Below are 25,353 nucleotides of genomic sequence, written 5' to 3' on the forward strand. Positions count from 1 at the left end.
GTGTGTGTGAGTGTGTGTGTGTGTGTGTGTGTGTGTGTGTGTGTGTGTGTGTGTGTGTGTGTGTGTGTGTGTGTGTGTGTGTGTGTGTGTGTGTGTGTGTGTGTGTGTGTGTGTGTGTGTGTGTGTGTGTGTGTGTGTGTGTGTGTGTGTGTGTGTGTGTGTGTGTGTGTGTGTGTGTGTGTGTGTCTGTGTGTGTGTGTGTGTGTATGTGTGTGTGTGTGTGTGTGTGTGTGTGTGTGTGTCTGTGTGTGTGTGTGTGTGTGTGTGTGTGTGTGTGAGTGTGTGTATGTGTGTGTGTGTGTGTGTGTGTGAGTGTGTGTGTGTGTCTATGTGTGTGTGTATGTGTGTGTAAAAGAAATAAAAGAATATTTGTTCAAATATTTGAAAAATTCTCTGAATTTTGACTCCACATTTAATTTGCCCCAACACAGAATGAATACAATTTTTGAAATTCTGAAATTATATTTTGTAATTTCACAGAATTGTTAGAATGGAGAAGTGAGAAATATATAAATGAAGCTGGGTCTGGTCACTCTGTGTAAGATCAGTGTTTGTCCCAGTGACCTGCTTTACTCAGATCACCTTCACACACACACACACACACACACACACACACACACACACAGAGACACACACACACACACACACACACACACAGAGACACACACTCACAGACACACACTCACAGACACACAGACACACACACACACAGACACACACACACACACTCACAGACACACACACACACACAAACACACACACACACACACACACACACACACACACACACACACACACACACACACACACACACACACACACACACACACACACACACACACACACACACACACACACACACACACACACACCTGTGAAAGCAGTCGACTGTATTTAGTTCGTAGAAGCTTATCCTTCAGGACTGATGTTAATCAGGTCAGTTTAAATGATAATATAACCATAATAACATATACACAACAGATGAAATATGAATCAATATATTTAGCTTTCTTTGACAAAAAACATACCTAAAATAAATATATATTTTTAGCAAATATTACACCTATCAGCTTATCAGATATTAGCACTTGTACTGTTTTGTTACAATAATTTAGCATATTATATGGAAAATAGATACTTTCTCAAATCCTAACTTTCTAAATGGGTTGTTAAATATGTTCACAGTATTAGAAGCTCGGTACAATAAACGATTAATATGATTAAATGAGCAGTCATGGTCTTCTAAAGGGTAGTCCTCTCACAGAAACGACGGTCCTGTGCAGCAGATATCAAACGCTCTGAAGGGTTTCTCATTCAGTCTCAGCGGGCGCTCCTCGCCGGGACCGGGTTCTCCTCCGGAGGCTCCCCTCGTTCTCGGTCTTCTCCTGGTTTTCCTCTTCTTCTCCTTCCTCTGGTTTCTCCTCCTCATCTCCTCCGGCTTCTTCATCCGTCTTCTCTTCACCTTCGTCACGTGCCTCGGGCTCCGATTCCTTTATCTCTCCATCCTCTTCATTCTTTTCATCCTCTGGTTTCTTCTCTTCTTCTGTGTTTTGGGCCGCTTCACTCTCTGCTTTGGTTGAGTGGTCCACATCGGGATTGGCCTCCTCAGCTTCCTTAATAATAAAACAACATCCCGTATCAGTGTGTGAGACCCGGCCGCACACTACCAATCAAGAACTAACAGAGTAACACTCGATACTGATCGCCCCTTCAGACTCCTAACAGTCAGGATAAGCTTCTACACGGTTTGGTGAAGCTGCATCTAAACGTGACACTGCGTTGTTTTAGACACACGTCCTCAGCAGTTTAACACAGGTGATGATTTCTGAGGGGCTCGGTTCTGAGCCGAATCGTGTGTGTGTGTGTGTGTGTGTGTGTGTGTGTGTGCGTGTGTGTGTTTCTGACGGTCTCGTGTAAGAGCGTTAGAGATCATGATGAGCTCGAGCTCGTCACCTGCTGGACCGGTGAAGATTTATCATCTTCTTCTGCTCCTCTGTCCTCTCCATCATCTGCACACACACACACACACACACACACACACACGGCAAACATGAGACGCCAGCGCCATCCAGGGGCCAGGATTCATATTCACTTACAAAATACAATTCTGTGTTTCCAAACATATTCATAAAGACAGCAGAAGGTCGAACAAAAGAGAAAACAACAATAATAATAATAATAATTAATAAGATCAAGATGCATCATCTAAATGGATGAACAATCAATGGCTTTCCTGAAGTAGTAGCCCAAATGAAGTATTAAACAAGTCTATACGTCACGCTCGTGTTAAACCTCTCGTGAATTCATTACAGAGTCGCTGTTAAAATGACCATTAGCTTTCAACGCTTCTCTGTAATTATTTTTGCGTAGATTTACAGTCACACCATTGTACTCGCTAGTAAACAAGAAAATTACACGAGTGTTTTAAATACTTAATGAGTAATAAATCCAAAGATTGCGCACGAAATCAATACACTCTGAATAATTAAACAGCAGAATTAATGCACCTCATATAAGTTCACGCTTTCCCCAACAGCAGCTATAAAAATATTGCTGTGCAGATGATAGCGTTTTACCCAGGCATTTAATGCGTTTCAAATGCAAAACTGATTGAAGTTTAGCAGCGGAGATGAGCCAGCGTAGCAATAATGGGCTTCTTTGAATATTTTATGGAAATCGTTCACATTTATTAACTGTAGTCCAAAAGCCCGACTGTAAGCAGGAGCGCTAATGTAACAATAAACAGTTAAATGTGATTGAGAGAAGGACCCGTCTCATAAAAATGCTAAATCAAATTAAATACAGCGTTTTAAAGCCTGCCTTCATTAAAGCGGCGGATGGGAGGGTGACTCTGCGTTTCAGCACGGCTCTTAGTTATTCCTCTGCTAATTGTCTCTTGTTCTCCGCCGTCTGTGAGCTGAAGGCAGCTGGAAACTGTTAAATAAACTCAAGGAATAAGTAAATATAGCAACTATTATATTGGAGTCAGGAGAAGTAGGAGAAGAAGGTAAAAAACTAAACTAAATCAAATCAAATCAAATAAATAGTCACCATACGTCCCCAGCTCATTTATTACTACGTTTTAGTTTTTAGGTTCAGTTCTCACTATTAGCTAGTTGTTTATTAGCTTGCATGTTACACGCATATCGGCTGTTTATTAGTACTTATTAATGCCTTACTAATTTTAGATCTTAACCCAACTACCACACAAACTATCAACAAGCAGCAAATGATTAGGAGTTAATAAATGAGAATTGATGTGACTGACATGCTTTCTAGTGACACATTATTTAACAAAAATGATCAGAACTCTAGTATTTTTAGCAGCTAAAAGTGGTTTTAAGTCAGTTATTTGTGTCTTCTGCTGTAGAAGTACTAAACATTCATTTAGACATTAATCGTAATGATTGAGTGAGATTTTTCTGTCTGGAATGACATGAAGAAACAGGACAAACTCCCTCAGCATTCTCCTTCTACAGCATGAGAGGTTTTCACGTGCAGGTAGTTTTCTTCTTCTGGATCGAGTCTGTCTCTGTCTCTGAGCTCCAGCCGTGAGTCGAGACGATCTCCTGAACTCCTGCGGGCCGGAGACGAGCGCGTCCCGCTGTCTACATGCTCCTAGATCAGCTGCTCGTGGATTATTATAATAAAGACCTTCTCTCATCTACATAATGTTAGCGAGTAAACGACGCCAGAGTCCAGCTTCAATTACAGCAGACCCGATCGAGCCAAACATCAGAACACGGTAATAAAATGAGCAAAAGCGATTGGTACGCATGCACCTGGCAGCGCGAGCGTTAGATGATGTTGCTCTCATGTAAATGAGGACAAAACATGTGCAGCTCCAGAGGCAACCAATCACATCCATAACCTCATCAACACAGAGAGCGTATGAAATATGTATGACAGACACGATTAATCACACATCTTCACTTCTACACTCGAGGATTGAGCGTACACTTATTGACTTTATGAGTCTGAGATCCATCTTTTAATACCCAAACTGTGTAGAGAGTGTGCTATTATTTTGTCTTGTTGACTGTATTTGAACAATTAAGGTTAATATACTGAGCCGCGCTGCTTATCGAAACAACATTGACATTAATAGGGCATTACTGGTGAATTACACTGAAAATTATTTTATGGTTTGATTTTAATGGCACAGCTAGATTAGAAATCACAATGAACTAGAAAACACCAAATGTTTTCCCCACCGCTTGTAGTTTTTGCCATGACTTTACAGATCACACAAAAGTCACATTCCCTTCAGAAAAGCATGCAGTCGGATCTGCTTTTGTTCTGCAGGTACTGTATGAATAACTGCTATCGTGAGCAACGTCCTCAACTCGCTCCGCACTGACTAAAACTAACTCTAATCCAATAAAGCTCCTTCAGAGCGTCACGGCTGCATGTGAGACCACTCTCGACAGCTCCAGCATCACCAACAAGACTTCAGCCACGACTGACCTCGCAGACGTGACCTTTACCAGCTTTTCCTTTCACAGCTAAATCACAAGGTGGCAAAAATAATGAATAAATAAGAAGAGGAGGAAACCTGCGAAAACCATCAAAGAAAAAAATAGATGAAAGCCTTGAAATGCAACAATGATCATGTCTAATCATAAAAAAAATTGACAACCTGACAGTGTGGCGGCACGATTATATTTCATTATATCCACCAAACAATATATTTCCACTGAAGCCTTCCATTAAAATAAACCAAGTAACCTTCAGTCTCTGATCACAGATTAAGAATGCAACCGATGAAAGAGACATATTCAACACGAGGTGCTTTGTTAATTTCTGTAAAGCACAAGGGCAACAAAAAGGATGATTCTTGTTTGGCAGCATTTCCAGATGCATGCGTGTAAGAATTAACATTCAGAAGAAAAAGATCCCAGATAGCCCGGTCTCAGCACAGAGAACAAACGGCCAGCGTTTAAAGCGGTGATAGAGCACTAATGCAGCATCTGACTGACAGCGCTGCTCTCAAGAAGCAATTTCATCACCTATAATAGCAACGTCAAGCTATTCTGGCTCACAATGGAAGTCGCTGCCTGGATTTTTCAGTCTTTAATGGCCTTCATACTGTATAATCAGCAGCAATCACTGAGAAATGGGGCTTAATTGGGAATATTTTAAGGCGCGCTGTGCCTTTTGGTGGAAAGCAATTTGCCAGTTCTGACAAAAATAAACCATCACGCTTTTGGTGGGAGGACCGAAAATAAAATAAAATTGCACTGATTACGACCTCCTCCTTGTCTCAGTGTGTTCAGGAAGCGGGGCAGGTTAACCGGTGCTGACTTTCATTCGCTGCAGTGTTTTCTCGTGTTCCTGTTGATTTGTCAGAGGCAGACGGGAGACTCCTATAAGAGCGCTGTTACCAGCGGCCAGCAAACCCAGGGAGGCGATGCTCCAAGCTCCGCCCAGCAACTGTTACACAGACCTCCGTCTCGGCCAATCACGTACGCCACACTCTTTCAGAAGAATTTCAACAGTTCAGAAAAAGTTCCTCCAAAGTATCGTATATCCAGGGGTTTATACTGAAACAAATGCCAACTCAGCCCTTTGCTTAACTGTACATGAATACTTCATACAGTGTTTAAAGACAGGTATGTTGTGATTGTCATCTTTCTCAGCTGGTGCGTGTGTGTGTGTGTGTGCGCCTGTCTGTGTGTGTGTGTGTGTGTCTCTCTCTGTCTGTCTGTGTGTGTGTGTGTCTCTCTCTGTCTGTGTGTGTGTGTGTGTTTGTGTGTGTGTGTGTGTGTGTGTGTGTGAATCTGTGGTTAAGGGCTCAGGTGGATACACTGACAAACAAGCCTGACCTGACCCTACAGACGTCGTTAGTTCTTGTCCTGGAATCTGATTGGTCGAGCTGACTGTGTGTTAGTGATGGGTTTTTACCGTCACTCTTCCTGCTGTTACAGTGACACTGTCTTTATGAATTATTAATATAACTGATTCGTTCAAGACTGTGCTTATGAATATAAATACACAACTGTAGGCGAAAAATAGTATGTGAAAACGGATTGAATTATTCATACACTGTAATAGAAAAGAAAATCTAAATACTAAACAATTTTATTAAAGATCGCAAAGTAATTACTTCTTTCTTAGAAATACGTACCGACTTAGAGAGAGTATTTAGTTTCGGAGAGCAACCATCGATTCATAAAGAAGGAAACGAGTGCCTGTCCTTATGAGAGAGTCACTGGATTATTCACTCAACCGATTCATTCAAAAATACAGATACAGGCGTGAATAATATAAGGGCCACAGTTATGTAGACAGTTTTGCTTAAAATCCATCTGAGACCAATAAATTGGCCCAAAGCTGAAGAAATGAATGCTATCAGGTTTTAGCAAGCAGTCCTTTAGATGATCAGATAGTTTGAATGGCTAAGACAGGACAGGACTAAACTATTTTACCATAAAAAAATAAAAATAAAAAAAATCATCTCAGCAACTGCACATTCATACTATAAAGCCTTTATTTTAGAAATGGCCTATATAGTATTAATGAGAAACGCTACAATATTCGGATATAACAAAATAAATAAATAAAAATACAGTTTATGTTCCAGTATGTCCATCTTCTAATGAGATCACACTGGTATATGACACAGAAAACAAAATAATGCACAGAACGCGGACAAGAAAAACAAGAAAACGTAATTTCTACATTTAAAGAAGGATCCGGCTCCCTCTTCCAAATCCTCTTTCATTCTCTCGTCTCTCGCCTCTGGTTCAGATATTGCATTACTGCCATCACTGCAGGCCATGATCTAATTAGAAGCGAGCAAGACTTTAGCACTTGTCACATCTCAGTCTGTTCGGAGGTGCTGAAAGACCTCAGACTCAGACACACACACACACACACACACACACACACGTACAGTCTGATCTGTGAAGTGAGGCACAGAGAGAGGCACCTTAATGGCCTATTTCAGCATTATTACAGTACTGTGGATGGATTGTCACCAGGAGCCCTGAGATACTGAAGTGTGAAAGCCATCTCGTACGGCTCCACACTCCTCTGATCCTGTCATTACTGGAGTGGGACGGAGCCGATTCCTCCTTCCCTCTCTCGAACACATCCACACGTCCTCAGCCTCTCCGACTTCATTATGCCATGTGATTGGAGAATTTGCCCTACATTCACTTAACACTTGTGCCATCTGTTAGACTCCCTCGTTAATGGTGTCAGATCCTCGGCAAATCATTGATATTCAAATGTATGCACAGTGTTATATTCCAGCACGCCGTTTCCTGCCTTCTAATGGACGGTTTATTTATCAAAGAGGGATATTCATCAGTGCGAGAGCGACTAAATGTTTTTCCTGCGCTTTAAAGACTGAGCTTCGCTCAAAACAGTCTTTATAGATCATTGACATTTTAAATGCATGTGTAAAAATCATTTTATTCCTAATTATTATTTTCAACTAAATAAGGCTCACTGCGCAATTTCTCCTCATTTAATAGTTTTTGATCTAAATTCAATTTATTTTTATCGGCTCATGCTTACACTGAAAGTGAGTGCATCTTTAAACAGGGTCCACTTTAATTCTGTTTGGTTTTAAATGATTCTGCCCATCATCACAGCACACATCTGTCTGTTCACGGTCTAACATCAGACCCCTGAAACACAAGCAGGGTTATAACACCGCACTGGAGATGCTGGAGATCGGAGAACTAAACTCCATGCTTCTGTAACCAGATATGCTGCGTGAAGGAATCAAACGCAGACATTTATCTTGCGACATTGGAAACTTCATTAATTTACAATATGATATGGTTAAACTGACTCACTATTACCATTTGGTAATTGGTTTGATTCTGTCATACTCGAGTCCCCTTTAAGTGACCTTGGTGGATATGTTCTCGGAAAGCAGAGCCGTTACAATCTCCATTCATTTAATAATGAATTAAATTAATTTAATAGTGTCTGTGTAAAATCATTCTAATGTTAAAAAATATGATTTTACGCATAAAATACGTTGTGTATTGCATAAAATACTAGATCATTTATACCATACACAACATACTTTTAAAATGTAGTGAAGTATTTATATATCTAAAAGCTCAGAGAGTTTGAGATTTCAGACACACAGGAACAGAGCAGAGGCCTGTCTTTATCTTATAAAGAGAGTCACTGAATGATTCACTCAAATGATTCATTCAAAAATTCATTGATTCATTCACAAGTGACAACTCATTTTCGTTCAAGATTGGACTAATAAACTGGCCTATTTTTATGAGAGAATTAAAGTCATTTTGTGTGTTTATTTTCTAAAAAAACAAGTTTTGCCACACTTGTTCTTATGCATTCATTGTCTAAAAGGTTTTATGTTTTATTAGAGGCTTTTATATGCAGTGTTGGGAGTTAAGTAATCGGATTACTTTTTCAAGTAACTAGTAAAGTAGCGCCTTTAAATTTAAATTTCTTTTTTTAAATTGAGGCTCATTCATTTCACTTTTGGTGTAAAAGGCCTTTACACTCCCAAAGATTTTAGTGATTTTTGTTAAAGAAACAAACACGCAAACCCAGAAGGAACACGATAGTAACTCTATACATTACCTTATATAAATAACCCTATATTGTAGTGTGAAAGTAACTGCGTATAAAATATTCCATAACATGTTACGTAAGAATGGCTTTACACAGAATCATGTTCTGCTCGGCCCAAGAAAAGGAAGCATGAAGAAGAGATGTGCTTTTGTTGACTTCATCACCATGGAGATTTAATAGGCTCGTATCGGGCCACCTGGGTACCAGCAGGACCTCGAGTACTAATGAGGGACAGACACTTGTGCACTCACACACACTCACACACACACACACACACACACACACTCACACTCACACACACACTCACGGACACTCCTGCTCCAGATCAAACGCTGCTCATTACGCTACACCCTTCACTGCAAAACCTCTTATTCCTGATCTTTATTTTTCATCGCATCAATTTAAGTATGAATCAAATCTCTTTCAGAATGCGGAGCGTGACTAATAGCGTTTGGGGGCGATCTCTGCCTGGCTCTCTTTGCACTGAAATGTCATCACTTGGTGAGATGTTGTGGAAAGAGACTCGTGCAGTGGAGCGTGGCGCTGATCGCACACCTCCGGCTGCAATCTGAGGAAACATGATGATGGTGATGATGATGATGATGATGGTGGTGGTGGTGAGGAGCATGATGTAATCCCTCTCATGCCACAGCAAGCGTGTGAGCAGCACACACACAGAGCAGCAGCGCCATCTCACGGTCACCAGGGGAAGAGTCTTATATAAGCTTCAGAGAGAATTACATCACCGCTATCAGACAATAGACAATCTGACACACAGATACAGATACAAACTCATCACCAAAGTTGACAGAAATAACAAAAGCATTCACAGATGTTCCAGCTTTATGATCTTTCACAGTGTTGTATTATTTCAATTCAATGCGATGGCGGCTAACTAAAGCTACAGTTTCTTGTACATTATATCTAGGTCTTATGTTTAAATAAAGTTTTATGTTTGATGTCAGAAATATTCATTTGGTTGGTTGAAAGCATTTATTAATCTTACCATTGACTAACTCATCTAGTTAATGCACTGGAAACATAATTCAGTAAATAAGTTAAATAAAAAATATAGCAATTATTTTAATGTTAATGTTAAAATGTTACCATTTTGTTCTGTTAGCATCAAATTCATACTTCTAGTCATCGTTGATGCATTAATGGTATCAAAAGTAAAGGCATGCATAATCTTTCTGTTTCAAATAAACGCTTTTCTTTTAAACTTTCTACTTTTGAATCCTGAACAATAAACTGTATCACTGTTTCCACAAAAATATTCATTGGGTCAACTGTTTTTAAAATTAATATGTTTCTTCAAATCATCATATTAGCATGATTTCTGATTTCATGTGACGCTGAAGACTGGAGTTATGATGCTGAAAATTCATCTGCGCTTTACAGAAATACATCACAGTTTAACACAGAAAAAAATCTGCTATTTTAAATTGTAATAATGTATGTGTTTGATTAAATAAATGCAGTCTTGGTGACATCTTTCAGAAATCTGATTGATCTCCAACTTTTCTACGGTACTGTATACTGTATATATTGTACTAGCTCCTCTATTCTTTTTCTCTACTCTTTCTATGCCTTTTCTTTGTGTTATACAGTTATCAAAACTAAAAAGGCCTCTAACACACGCTTACTCTTTTCTTTTTTATCTGTTTAGATTTCATTTATTCTATCATTTAAAAAAAACTAACAAACTTGCACTGTGTTCATTTATCTGAGACGTGGCAGATGTTTCAGGTGATGTGTTGGTGTTTTACCGTGGTCCTGAGTCTCCTGTGAAGCCGTGAGTTCACTCCTCTTCTTGCGTATGTTCATGAGTTTGGCCTGTGAGATCTCTCTGACTATAGAAGACAGCTGCTCTTTAGAGCTCTGCGCCGGAGGACTGCTCTTCTCCTGGTCACACTCAGACTTGCTCAGATGATGGTTCCCCACCTCATAATGCCAATATTCAACCATTAAACCCTTGAAAACCCACTGCAAACCACTGCTATTGTAATGTTTTTGTACTCACGTCTCCGTTCTGTCTTCTGTATTTGTAAATCGGCGGTAAAGACGCAGCTTTAGACCCGTTCACTCTCTTCATGACGATGGGTTTATTGAACAGCAGGTCACTGTATGGAAGCTTTTTGAATTTGTCTCTGCCCACAGCAACATAAAACTGTCCGTTTTCTAACTCCTTCCCATCCACAACCAGAGTCCCTTCAAAGGTGTGCAGGCTGTAAGAGAAGATGTCAAAGGCATTCATTAGGTAAGTACAGCTCAGGCAATCAGAAATACTTCTTTTTCCCTAATGAGAAAAACGCACTTTTCATGAACATTTCTCCTGGAGAACCACGATAATGAAAGTAATTCAAAATTGTGCCTTTTTTTAATTGCTCTTATGACGTATGACTCTTATCCTGATAAAAAACGTAAGTATTTTTTGAGGGCTGTTGGTTTGAGCTGGTTTGAGCTGGTCCTTAGCTGGTCATGAACTGGTTTAAGCTGGCCTCACCAGGGCGACTGAGAGGAATCTCATACGGATCTGGTGGACGGGTTGGAGATGGGCTCACCTTCTCCATCTGCATTCCTGAGACTTATCACTTTTTCATTTATCATTTATCACGCTGAGCTGCGGCTATGAGATGTTTCTTCTCAAGAGTAAAAGAGGCTTATGTGTGAAATCAGCACGCTCTCTCTTCCTCCAAGGAGGCTGAAGTGGCAGCAAGGGTTGTTGGTGTTTGATTATCCATCATTCTTGCTGGATAATCTTTGGCTAAAAACGTTGAGCGAACACTGCTCTCAGTCTCTTTTGCCTGGACACGTTACTGAGCCGAGAGGCTCTGGAGAGTCTCTAAAGCAGCTTGATAGCCTTCTCCTGCTGCACCGAGCTATCAGCTCTCAGTGCAGCAGAAGTCAGTCTCAATAGACTAAATCCCTTAGTAGACTATTTAGCTGAGTGGAATTGTCTGCCAAATGTGTCTCAATCCTGCACACTGTGTAGAAAAAGATTATAGTATTCAGTTCGGGTTTTATTCCACCACATTTCAACGGGGTCATTCTCACTCTGGTGTAGGGCTGTGTGATTTGAGGAAAATATCTAAGTGCAGTTTTTACTGGGGCTGTAAAACCACCCTCCTGGGCCGCAGGAACAGAGTCAGGAACCAGGTGTTGACAGCTTCTGGGGACCGCAGGAACAGACTCAGGGACCGATTCTTGGATGACAGGAACTAACTCTTGACTGCCCTTGGTGGCAGCGGGAACTGGGTCCTCAGGAATAGGCTCCTGGACTGGTACTAGAGTAGACTTTGAGACAGGCTCTGGAGCAGACTCTTGAGTTGGAACAGAATCTAGTATGTGCTTGGGAACCGACTCAGGACTAAACGGGAATGAACTGGGATAAAGCAGACTCTAGACAAAGAGCCATCACTAGATTCCGTGGCTCCATGGCTCAAGCATACTCAGTGCCTTAGGGTGGTGTTGCCAGATTGGGTGGTTTTGAATTTGATTGTATGGGTAAATATTGGCTTGGGGAGTTTGGGGCGTTTTTCAAACATATAAGTTGTTAATTGGAAGAATGCTGATAATTGGTTAACATACAAGCCCAAGTGTGCATATACTACATTTAATCAGTCATCTAACACACACACACACACACACACACACTGCAAAGAGACTGGTGCTGATACTGACGTTGTGCACTTTAGCCAGTATTAAAGGATCAGCAGACAGATGATGAGTGACAGGTTTTTTAGCATGATAACAGATCTGATTTTGCATGACTCTAGAAGTAAGAATGTTTTGAGTGTTTTAACTCAAAGCGCCAAATTACACCTGTTGAAGGAGAGAAGACACATCTTTGCAACTCTGAAATCAAAGCACATAATTATTAAATTATTTTAAAAATGTATTTATATCTATACAATCTTTTGAACAGTCCAGATTGTTATATCTTTGCAAGCTGTTGGACTTGTTAGTTTTGCCTTTCTGTATTATATTAACTAAGTTATCGTTGTTGTTTTTATTATCGTTGTCGGATTACTATACAGTATGCATCAATGAATTAAGAGTTTTGTCATGGTGTTTGCACGAAAGAGTATGAAATATGATTGACACGTCTGGTCACGGTCTGCTATTTATTATAAAACAGCTTTTAGTTAAAATGTTTGAAGGCGCATTCAAGAAACAGTCTTGTCTGAAAGTCTTTCCTTATCTCCTCTTAGCAGGTTGAAGAGACTTCAGCAGACAGGTAGGATTGTCCAGAGAATGAAGCTTGCGACCTTGAGACCAGCCGAAGAATAAGTGAAGGGAGCGTGCTTATAAAGAGTGCAGGTTTCTAGTAAGTGACTGAGACATTATTGAATATACTGTACAATGCGACACACATTCACATGTTAACTCTGCACTGCACTTATTCACAATCACAAAAGTATATCATTTGCTTTCACATAATTACTGAACTTAGTAACGTATCGCATCTGACTGTGCTAATACTGTCAAAAAGTGTTGTGAACGTAAACAATCAAGAGAAGAACCCGTGTGCCACCCGCTTTTGACCTGGCCACGACTATGTAGTCTCATCATAATTTCTTGATGGCTTTTTTGATGTCTGCAAGCATGCATATTTTACACAGTTGTGACAGAAGTGGTCTGCTTAGACCTGACATGACACACTGTGACAGGAAGTGCGTTCTCCTCAAGACTGATTGAGGGGTCTGAGGCGTGCAGATCCATTTGCAGGCTTTTTTTGGATGAACGCATTGGTCTAAGCAGGCACACGTCAGAATCACAGCAAACAGGAATATCAGAGGGAAGGTAACAACAAAATCCAAAATCAGGCAGGGGTCAGGTCAAAATCAGAAAGCATAAAGGCTATGCTAACTACAACAATGCTACATGCAGGTGAGAATTTATAGTCCCCAGGAAGTAGGAACAGGAAGTGGCAGCAGAGGAAGCACTCACAGTTCATCCAGAGGTTAGGGCTCCCTCTGCTGGCTTGGCGTAAAAGTCATAGCATGTTTTTTGTATTTGTTTGAAACACACAAAAAGCTGCCAGGGCAGAACCCTGAGCAATGTATATATAACTTATCAGATTTATATCGATTTTTAAGTAATTTTAAGAAAAAGTGGAAAGAGTGCTGAATCTTTTATTTAATTTCATCCGGGTGAAATTAGGAAGCATTTAGACTGAATTTTCATTTGTTTTAAACATGGAGCCAGGCACGAGATCATGTGTGTGCGTCAAGCTTCATCCACAACAGACAAGCCAAGGGGGTTTTGCGTCGTTTTTCGTTATCTGTTGTTCCAAAGCTGAGTTTTAATTTGCCTAACTATCGATCTGACGCTGTAGAACGGACGGAGATGCAGTCACTCCGCTCAAGGCTGGCAGCCAAGCATATGCTCTGGAACAACATACCTCCATATGAAGAGTTTAGATGCCAAAGACTCTAAAAACTGTCTTGGTAAAAAATTAAATAATGATACTCAGTGAATGCTGTTCATTAAGTACTTTCACTTTAAATGTGCTAAATCCCATCTCAAGCTTCTGAGAAGTACCAGTACTTCCATAGAAACCTATACAAAGTAGCTAGAAAGAAAAGCTAATTTAAAAAAAAAAAGTCAGATGTACTTAGAGACATGTCTTCACATCCTTCCACATCACAGAAGGTTCCTAAGGTTTGCTTTGGGGGCAAACCTTTAACATTACCAGGTTCTTGTTTTTGGTCACAACAGGCATAACATTTCAGAAACTGCTGGGTCTAATGGCAGCTGCATCCAGCGTTATACCTTTTGATCTGCTGTAAATGAGACCTCTACAATGGTGGCTCGAGAACAAGGGGTTTTCCCAGAGAGAAAAGCCGCATTGCATTATCAAGGTCTCTCAGCGATGCTTTTGTGCTTTAGACATGTGGAGAAGATCAAGATGTTCCATAGCCTCCAGTCCTCTGATCTCTTCAGGGGTCGAGGCTCACTTCTCTTTTTCTCTCGCCCTAGCTGTGCTTTTTCGTAGTTTGAGTTCCTGCAGGGGGATGTCTCCAGGTTACGTATGTAACCCTACAGGAAACTGAGGGGTCTCAGGGCCACACACGTCCAGCATCCCTGTGAGCGCTTCATTCCTAGAAGATAACACTGCTTCCTGGTCTCTAACGCCACCATGTCCTTGATGTGTCACCCTTCTTTTGGACTGAATGCACATGTGATTCAGAGCGCGGTCACACTGAATGCGTTCAGATGCAGCGTCTCGTTCCTCAAGAAACTAGGGTCACATATTTAACCTGGAGACGTTTTGCTACACTAACCAAAGTTTTGTGACGGTATTTGTAGTAAAACTGTGGTTACACAAATGGTAATCAATACACCAAAAAAACATGACCAATACACCAATAAATCCATGGTTAATTTTTTTCGTAAACCAGCTCATGACCAGCTAAGGATCAGCTTAAACTAGCAGCCACGCTCAGAACATACTTAACCAGCATATGCTAGATTTTTCAAAAATAAAATAAACTCAATTATGAATTAATTTAATTTCAAAGTAAATAAAATAAGTACATTAATTTCTTGTGCTCGCGTACCTTCGCACACCTCCAACAATTCGCAGGCCCATTTTCTCCGTGACCATCTCCAGAATCCGCTCGAACTGGTCGGTCACTCGTCTGGGAATCAGCAACCGAACACGCTGGGTTCAGGACGTCTCCACTTTGCCACAACACTGAGACACACACACACACACACACACACACACACACACACACACACACACACACACACAACACACACACACTCCTCCTTGTTGGCAGATGCTATTTACAAGGACATCCTTATTAGAATAAATTATACAAAGAAACAAAATGAATGAATGAATACAGTACACCTGTGCATCAATACAGTAATAGTGCTGTTGCATTAACACCTTGATTGAAAATGATATCAATATTTCCTGCCAAACATCTGATTTGATCGTTTGTCTACTTTGAGCACACTATGAAGATAAACGAGTCAGATTTGTGAATGACATTGTTTGATAATAACATCACTTCATCAGTTTTAATCAGTCCTCATTTGGATTAACGGAGGTCTTTCAGTCTGGTTAGTTTTCAGTTATTGTGTGAACAAATCTTTATTTGTAGAGTACCTACCACGCAAAAATCACAATAAGCTTTGTCACTTTGGGTATAAAACAAAAACTGAGCATTCAATGTCTATTTTCTCACAAAACACCAACAATAAATGTAGTTTTGATCATTTGTAACGTGGCGTAGTAGTATCATACTCAAACCTAACTTTTTTTTATCTCTCTCTCTCTTTCTAATCTAGTCACCGTGAGTGATTGCTGTGTGCAAAAAAAGCAACAAAATTCCTCCAAAAAAGCACAGAAAAAAGCATAATGGATTTGAAAGATAAACAGTAGAAGAACTTTCATTTCTGAACGATCTAATAGCTTAAGGTTTTTAGTATTCCCCAGAGATATCTGATTAAATCTTGGGGGTGTTGTCAAGAAGAAGCTCAGGATTATGAAATACAGAAATAAACAGTACTCACAATATTGCACAGGGTTCTTTGATGGGCTTCAGGAATCTGGCAGATACAATCACACGACTTTGAGGAACAGGTTTCAGCTGCACACAGGAAAATAAGTCTAAGTCAATCAATCAATAAATCTAGCAAAAACTACAGACAAATATCCAGTTGACCAAAGACAAATCATCAATACAAAAACTAAACAAATTACAAATAAAATACACAAAATAAATAATTCATTCATTCTAACAGGGCAAAATAAGTACATTTTTATGTATTTAAGTATTATTTGAAAATAGAGAGATGGCATAATTTGTCTTGATACTGGTGGGTCATTCATAGTTCAGAGAGCTCGGTCCCCTCTATGCTTTATCTTAGACCTGCAGTGACCCATACATTGTGAGAGCGTAGCATGAAGGATGAATTAACTGGTAGCCAGTGCAAAGAAGTTATAATAGGAGTAATGTGGTACAGTTTTGGATTAACAGACAACAGACTGAATCACTCTGAAGCAGCCTGGACCTACCGCCGTTCATACGTATTTTACAAGGTGTCTAATTTGTACAAATGTGTGCGATCTCACTTGAATTAATAAGACTTTGCTAAATCGTATGTATTTTTCGAGATGCCAATTCGTATGAATTTGTAGGAATATCATACGCCTGACCCAGCTCTTGAGGATGTACGAGTGAAAGTTCTGCTTTTTGACAATCATGTGTGTGTGTATAGGAAAATGCATATTTTCAATTAAAGATGTGTTTGTCTAATTTGCAATAGCGGAAGACGGCTTCCCTTACTGATCATGTCTAGACTGCATGTTTTCTTCCACTGATATTAGTGAAGGATCACGCAGAACCTCTGCACCACAGCTCTTAATCTGTTATTTGTAAATGCTACTGCTTATGTTAATATATAAATTAATCCTGATTAAATTAATCCTCCTTTGTTTCATGTTCCCGGGGACAGGGTTTATCAAGGTTTATGATCTCACAGACCCTGCAAGTCACTTCTTGTCACTTCTTCTTGTTCCTACGAGCCGTTTCTGTCACCTTAACAAGTGTCACCTGGTTGGTGGTAGTTATTGAGGTGACAGAAAGAGATCTTGGAAAGAGACAGCACATGAGTGCAAGCTTAAGAAATATTGTGAGCTGGTTCTCGAGTGCCTACAGGGAGGATGGAAGACTTAGGGATTGATGGTGAGGCTTGGAAATGGCTTGCCAAGTCAGGTTACTTTTATTTGTACAGTGCTTTAAACAATACAGATTTTTACAAAAAACACTGCATCTTGTTTATTACTAGGCAGCCAATGGGACAGTCACAAGCCTCTCGGTTTTCATCAAATTCATCTTGAATTGTGTTTCAAAGAAGACCAACAAGATCTTACGGGTTCAGAATGACGAGGGTTAAGTGGTTCATGACAAGCGCTTCATTTTGGGTCGGAGTAAGCCTTTAATTCGTTGTGGTGTTTATTCTCAAGGTTTCTACAGGAACTGGCAGAGACATATGAACAGCTTAAGCAGCACTTTTTGCAAAAAAAACCTTAAATGTCACTGCCAAAACTTTTGGTCACGACTGTATTAAATGAAATAATCAGCTTTGCAAATGAAAGTTGAAAGTTTTGTTGTTGTTTTTTCCCAACGACAATTAACATAAAATATGAAACTGCATTCCAGCCAGCAGAAAAACACAGCCCAAGACATGACATGTGAGCTCAGCTCTGTCTCTGGGTCAGAGTTCAGTTAAAAGGTGTTTAAGTGAACCGCTCAGACACACATCTGCTCTCATCTAGTGTTTGGGAGCCTCCCGGGCCCCTGCTGTCTCCCTGGTAACCCTTGGGACGCCTGTGTGGAGAGCGGAGGGACGCCTGGCGCGTCTTTGGGGACGCCGCCAAACCAAAGCGCCGCTAATTGAGACAATCAGGAGCCAGTAGGAACAAAGTGTGGCCCTCGTTGTAAATATAAGAACCTGTTCAATCTTGCCTAATGATGATTAGAGCATTGTTTCACCAGTTACCATGGCGACAGCCCTTTAGCTCAACACAATGATAAAGTGGGACGAGAGAGAGTTCATAAAATTTTAAGACTGTCGTAAAAAGTCCCTGTGCCGGTTTTCTTTCTTTCTTTTCATTCCTCTCTGCTTTAACTAGTCCTGAGTTCTGAGGAGTATATGAAGTGTCATTCAGATGGCCTCTGGAGGCTTTGTTTTCTCCTGGGTCGGAGCCATTGACTTAAATATGCATCCAAGGAGGTGGATAATAATTCACAGGTTAATAATTCATTGCCAAATGAACCAACAACAAAGTGATTCTTTGCAGGCGACAAACGCAGACGCTGTGTCTAAACACGACACCTCGCTCAGGTAGTCTTTCCTGAGCGTTCAAGCAGGTGAGATGTGCTGAAGCGGCAGGATTCCTTTAGACATATAACCGGTGTGCTGAAAAACAGGCTCTTCAGTCAGCTTTGTTTGCCAGTGTCTAAACCTCCTGCGGTCAACTGTCAGCCTTCAGAGCCCAGAGGGACGTATGGATGAACATATATACCCGACTGACTCCATTAACCTCCAAACTAGTGCCGTGATTGACTTCTACTCTCAGTGTTTGTGCTGTTCTTAGTTAATGTGGTTAATTGTGTGTTATATAGGAGTTTGGCTTGTGTTAGTCACACCGTACACGCACAGAATTCAGAAATGTGAAAGGAATATTGCTTCTTACCACCCGCTGGGCTGAGCGTTTTTTTCTTCCTGGTTCCTATCTGTAAATAGCTAGAAAGGAAGACAAATTATATATTTGTTATTTTCAGCCTCTTTACAATGCAGAGTGTGTGAAGTGGCCATTAAAACAGTGATAGTACCGGCCAAACATTTCACTAAATTTAGTACATTTAGTTTTTGTTTGATCTAAAAGTTCATGCTTAAAGCAGGAGTTCAACAAAAAAAAATTGAATGGCTCAGCAATGGATGTGAATGGGTGCCGTCAGAATGAGTCCAAACAGCTGATAAAAACATTGCAGCAATCCAAAGCTTCAGTTAACATCTGGAGAAGACCAAAGCAACATTTAGACCATAGAAACTAAATTCATAATCCATAATAATGCTTCCTCCAGTGAAAAGGTCCTGTTGTCTCTCACATCAAAATCCAGTCATGAACTAAATATAAAACAAAAGGAGAAAGGGCTCCCAAACCATGGGATAGTTTGACAGTGGATATTAGATCATCTGAATGTGTGTGCTTTTACATGAAAACATACCTGCATTGATTTGTTTCTTTTGTGTGTGTGTATTTTGGGTTTGACCTTTTTTGATTCATCATATATTGTGTATAGATCTTCATAAATAACTTTTTATATAGTAAAACGAGTGCTATATAAATAAAATGTTACTTTATTAATCATGCATCTGAAGGAAGAGTTATTACGTGTGATGGACTTTTAGCCAGAAGCAACGTTTTAATGTCGTGATGGACTTGATTCACAAACACAAGATGTTAACTGATGATGTGGATTATCACGACGTTTTTATCAGCTGTTTGGACTCTCATTTTGACGGCACCCATTCACTCCAGAGCATCCATTTTGTTCAGAATCTGATGAAGAAACAAACCTTGAATGGCCTGTGGATGAGATTATTATTATTTAGTTTTCAGCAAATTTTCATGTTGGAGTTGTAAAATTAAGTTGTTGTTTTTTTGTGCACATGAATTTCTTTACGAACTAACATTTACAAAAACCGATTGTTGGATCAGATAGTGAAGGAAAAGCAACATGGTGTGTCCATCATAATAGTTCTGTCAAATACATTAGACCATTTCCTGCACAGTGTAACACCTTGTTAAGACAAGAAATAAAGAAATAACGCAGCTCCTTAATTTGTCTGATTAAAGTCAGCTCACTGAAATCGAATATTAATTTGTGCCACATTTTTATTACACGATTACCGAGATTCATTTTGAGCTATTTCACGGGTTTTGTGACTTTGTTAAAAACATGGAAAACAAAGATGTTAACGTAAGGGTGTGATAGACGGCTGGAGGTGTCTTACTCTATCTTCTTGAACCTCTCCCGTCCAGCAGCCACGTACTGCTCTCCGCCCGCAGGTGCTCCAGGGACTGGACCCGGTGTCCGGCTCCGGGGCGTGTAGATGTTGCGCACGGCGCCGAACGGAGCCCTCACGCCGCCGGTCACCTCCCGCAGCAGCGTGTCGAAGGTCGAAACCCGCTTCGAGTTAATCACCAAGCGCCTGGGCTCGTAGTACGGATCCCGTTGCGATAGAAGTAGATGTTTTTGACTTCGGGTTGAGACAGAAAAAGTTCGGCTTGTCCGCACTCATGGCCATGAGACGTGAAGAGATCGATGAGAGTCGGAGCGCGGTTATATCTCCATCCTCATGATCCAGACCACACACACACACACACACGTCTGATTAACAGACCCACACGGTTTCACGCAGAACGAAAGTGGAAACGGTGGATTTGCGCAAAGAAAACTTCATATCCTGAAGACAGAGACCGACGCGGCGCTGGAGAGAGGATCTCGGAAGTCTTGTGTTCCTCGCGCGGTTTCTATAGAGACTTTAGAAGCTCGAAGCCCTCCGATGCTCCACTCCAGCAGCTCCAGAGACCCCGTGTGTGTGGCAGGCTGCTTTAACACTTACCCTACGACCATCAGAGTCAGGAAGAGATCCCTTCATCCTAACTGTGTTTCCGTGAAACTGAAATAAATAAAGGATCAGATGCAAATTCTTGATGTTTTTCCTGCTCTTCCAAGTTCACAAGTCTGCATTTCGTTTTAGTTTTTGTTCTGTTTTTGCCACACAAAAAGTTGATTTAGTTGAAAATGCAACTCCACAATTAATTAATATCTCATTCTGATTTTATTCCATAGTCCTGAGTTTATATATTGAAATAGTGAGAGCTTACGATTTTTAACATTTTTATTGAAAAAGTCTTAATTACATGAATCCATTCATTCTGTGGCAGAAATGGGCCGCTATTTAAACCAGCTCTTACTAGTAGGACTTACTAGTACTAACATTTCACCAGATACAAAACATGTTACTAGTCAAACCAGCACAGGTGTTTTAAAGTTCACTTTCACTAGTGTAACTAGTCAAAGCACCTGGGTCTAGTAGTGCTTGTGTATTACTCATAATCCAGTCCTTTTTAAATCACTATTATATTATATCATAATGTAGTATATTATTTATCATTCAAGTGGACTTGAGACTTATTTGAGTGCCAGTCTGGTATTGTCTGATTGGTTTCAGACAGATTATCTCGACCAGCCCAAGGACCAGGACTAGTAAATGTGGGTCTATATATGCACTGGTCAGATCCACTACTCTCTTCAGGATGGTTTACTGGTGCTAGTACTCAAGCTCAAATACTACTAGACCCGTCATGCTGAGTATTGTCTAGTAAATGTGATTTTACAGTATCACCATCAGAAATGACCTTCTTGGGTGATTTCCATCCAGACCTTCACGTATGGCCCCTGTTGAAGGAGATGTATACATCCTCCAGAAGAGAGATCCCGACTCTTCATTCCTCCTAATTGGACACCAAGGAGTTCAGGTACAGCCCTCTGTTGCTCTAACCTAGTTATGTCTTGGAACAAAAAACATGTTTGTTTGGTGCGTCGCATGACAACTATCTATTACACGTCTTGACCGCTTTGCAAGATTACTGCCGAGAAAGCAGCCTTGAAAATGTGCTTCATTAGTGCATCTGTGCACACAGCGTTTTCTGGTGAAGAGGTGATATACCACATCCAACACCTAAAGACACTGAGCAGGCGTCCCTACAAAACCTGCTCCACCTCCAGTTATTAAAAACTCTGAAGTCGGAAACCAAGTATGTTTTTAGCCACAAATTAAAATAAAATAAAGCAAATAAACAGCATTTTGAACTGAAAGCTGGAACTGAATGAATTTGGTTACATGCAGAAACATCTCTTTGAGTTTTTCTTTAACTTGTTTGTTTTTTTTTTAATTCTGTACAGAAGATGAGAACTAAGCGCCTCCTACCATACAACAAAGACAGCACAGATTCAGGAGCACATGTGATATATCTAGACTAGTACAAGTCAAGTATACTTAAATATCATTTTAAGTATATTTCTGAGTACATTAAACATAGACTAAAAGTATACGTTCCTTTTTTTAGTTTAAAGAAGTATAGCACACTGGGATAAAAGTCTTCTGTATTCCTGATGACCAATCAATCAATATATATCTGGTTTCATGTACAGCACGTCACTGACACTTATTTTCTTTATTTTCCCATGTTTCAAGCGCTTTTACTGGCCTTTTCTCTGTTTAGTCTCAACATGTATTCTCCTGAAGTGTCCATCTACAGCAGTATGAAAATACAGAGGCAACCGACAACATGGCTTTTAATGCTTCTTGTCAGAAAAGTGCCTTTTCCTCTGATCCATGAACACAGGAATGCAGCTAGTTCTATTTATTTAGTTCGTTAGTTAGATTGATCAGCTGGGAATCCAATCATTACCGCACAAAGATTTTAAAATGTGTCCCAAACTAAATGTGAGCCATTGACCTGATGATCTGTACGCTAATCTGAACAGAGTGTTCTTGCTAACAGGTCTGTAGAGGATCATGTCTAGTGCTCACTACACACGCCGCCTTCCTCGAGGCTGCAACTTGTTAAACCCACATCTTCATATATTGGCTTATCCTCTGCATTTATAAGGAAATACTTAATGACATCTTTCAGACCTCCGTCATGGTTGTCTGCAGGACGCCTGAGATTTCATTTAAACCTGAAGAGCCCCATCATGACTGAACACAAGATGCGCGCACTCTGTCAAACTACAGAGAAAGAGAGGGCGAGAACAGGAGAACAGCAGCAAACACTCTTTACACAGACTGAAGAGCATCACAGCGTTATTCATCATTTACTCATCCTTCAAATCAAGATACTTTGAGAAATGCATCAGTGTTGTTTGTCCATGCACTGAATGCCAGCTTTTCTCTCTGTAGACACCTGCACATTATATTAGGATTCATCAGCCTCAGATGCTCGTGCGAGAACAATCTAATAAGCACTGAATGAGAGTAAAAAGCTAAGAGCAGTAAACGATGTATGTGGTGAGTTTGTCATCGATGTTCACTTAGCGAGGAACGGATGCAGGCTTTGCTCTTGTTTTTGTCCTTTACCAAATATGCTTTTAGATTCAAGCGCTGCAACATGACATGAAATTACGGGTAATTGCTGTTGTTTATTGGCTGTAGTGATGGCAGCGCTTACACGTGGTCCTTGTGTGGCCCAAAGTGCTTCATAATTGGAGCTCTCTTTTGACAAACACTATCTCCGTCCACGCCTCACTCCGGCTCGCTCCTCTACACCACCACCACTTCTACACCAAGCAGGAAATCATGAAGCTCCTAATACACCGGACAAAATTATCATAGCAATTTAACACGTGATTTCCTTCAGTTAGGTGTCTTTCATCACATAATTGAACACAGAGGTGAATTTGAAGTCATTTCAGGCCCATGCTGTACAAAAACTAAAACATTTGGAAACTTAATGATTAAATAATACATTTCCGTGGTGGCGTGTGTACATATATTTTATGTATATGGATACATATAAAATACAAATCATGCATACAGCCAGGGCATAAAGCCTTTATGGGCCCCTAATATGATTATTGTCAAAGTTTGATTATTCACACAAATCTAACTCACCATCTGAACGTAAACTGAAACAGATAAACTGAATTGTAGACAAACTCTGTGTGTGTGTGTGTGTGTGTGTGTGTGTGTGTGTGCTTGTGTGTGCTTGTGTGTGTGTGTGTGTCTGTGTGTGTGTGTGTGTGTGTGTGTGTGTGTGTGTGTCTGTGTGTGTGTCTGTGTGTGTGTTTGTGTTTGTGTGTGTGTGTGTGTGTGTTGTGTGAGTGTGTGTGTCTGTGTGTGTGTGTGTGTGTGTGTGTGTGTGTGTGTGTGTGTGCTTGTGTGTGTGTGTGTGTGTGTGCTTGTGTGTTTGTGTCCTCATTCACTAACAAACCTCTAATTCATCAGTATTATTATTAATAACTAAACGAACAAGCAGATTATTTGTAAATATTAGAAACCGATATATCATTTGCATCTTACAAAGTTGTTGAAACAAATTCTAAGTAGATGTACAAATATAAACAGAAATATTACTGAGTTCATATAACATTTTCTACTTAGTTTTTGAGTTTTGAGCTGAATTTGTTTCTTTTTTCTTCATTTTTTCATCAGAATGGTTTGTCTTCCCTCTAAAACATTTACGCTGTTTGATCAAATCAGACCCGATACAAATCCTCCTTTTAGCATTATCTTAGCTAAATGAGCTCTTCATCAACGTCCTGCCTCGTTTTCAGCCGATCATTTGAGAAGACCCTAAAGCGTCTGTTCTGGAGTGAGGGTGAGTGTTGCTGTATCCCTCTCTCCGGTGTCGTTTGTACTCCAGATGGCCACGCTTGAGCCCATTTGTCTGCTAAGTATCAGCAGCTGCTGATCAGCTTCAATCAATGACGGTTAGCGTTGTCATTTGCCACGCCTAAATCAGCTCATTTATTTGCCTAATCTGAAGCTTGCCTGTCTGACAGCTCTGAAGCGATCCGATTTGCCCATCTGTCCTCAGGTGTGTGCTCTGAGCCCAGAACCCTTCCTCGGATCGAGGCCCTCGCACATAATCAACAAGCAGGATTCAGGGAGCACAAGTCATCCTGAGAAAGGCCAAACAATTATTTACCTGCAAGGTCAGAGAGGCCTCTGCTTTTCCTTTATTAAGTGCTGGATGATTTGTTATATAATAATCCGACCTTTCCGCCTGATGGTTTATTGACTGGCAAAATGTCTCAGAAAATAGTCCAGGCAGAAAAAAGAAAATGGCGGTGTTTATCAACAGTCGGGTAGATGGATCGTTGTCTCGCTCCTGTGAAAGCAAAGACTTCAAGTGCATCCGTTTCCCTACAATGAAACAACTTGCAGTAACTCAACAGTGCAGCTCCTTAAAATGTGTCTTATTCAAGAAAACACCTGCATTTAACAGTGTCTAAATTAATTTTAGATTTCATTTAATAATATTTCTAACCTGTGGAACTCTTTGACAACGTGAATATGATTTCACGTTTCACATGTTTCGTTTTATTTAGTTTTTCTATCTAGTGACAAAAATGTCCACAAATTAATAAAAAAAAAAAAAAATAAATATATATATATATATATATATATATATATATATATATATATATATATATATATATATATATATATATAATAAAA

General features: G+C 40.2%; 1 protein-coding gene and 1 pseudogene across 1 annotated transcript in view; one reads left to right on the forward strand and one right to left on the reverse strand.

The window, feature by feature from the left end:
* The window catches only part of LOC122348662 (aerolysin-like protein), a 333,550-nt gene that overhangs the window by 209,613 nt on the left and 98,584 nt on the right, over positions 1-25,353 (forward strand). The window lies entirely within an intron of this gene.
* LOC122349592 lies at positions 1,311-20,403 on the reverse strand (annotated as a pseudogene).

The sequence above is a fragment of the Puntigrus tetrazona genome, chromosome 7, assembly GCF_018831695.1.
Source record: "Puntigrus tetrazona isolate hp1 chromosome 7, ASM1883169v1, whole genome shotgun sequence".
NCBI lineage: Eukaryota > Metazoa > Chordata > Actinopteri > Cypriniformes > Cyprinidae > Puntigrus > Puntigrus tetrazona.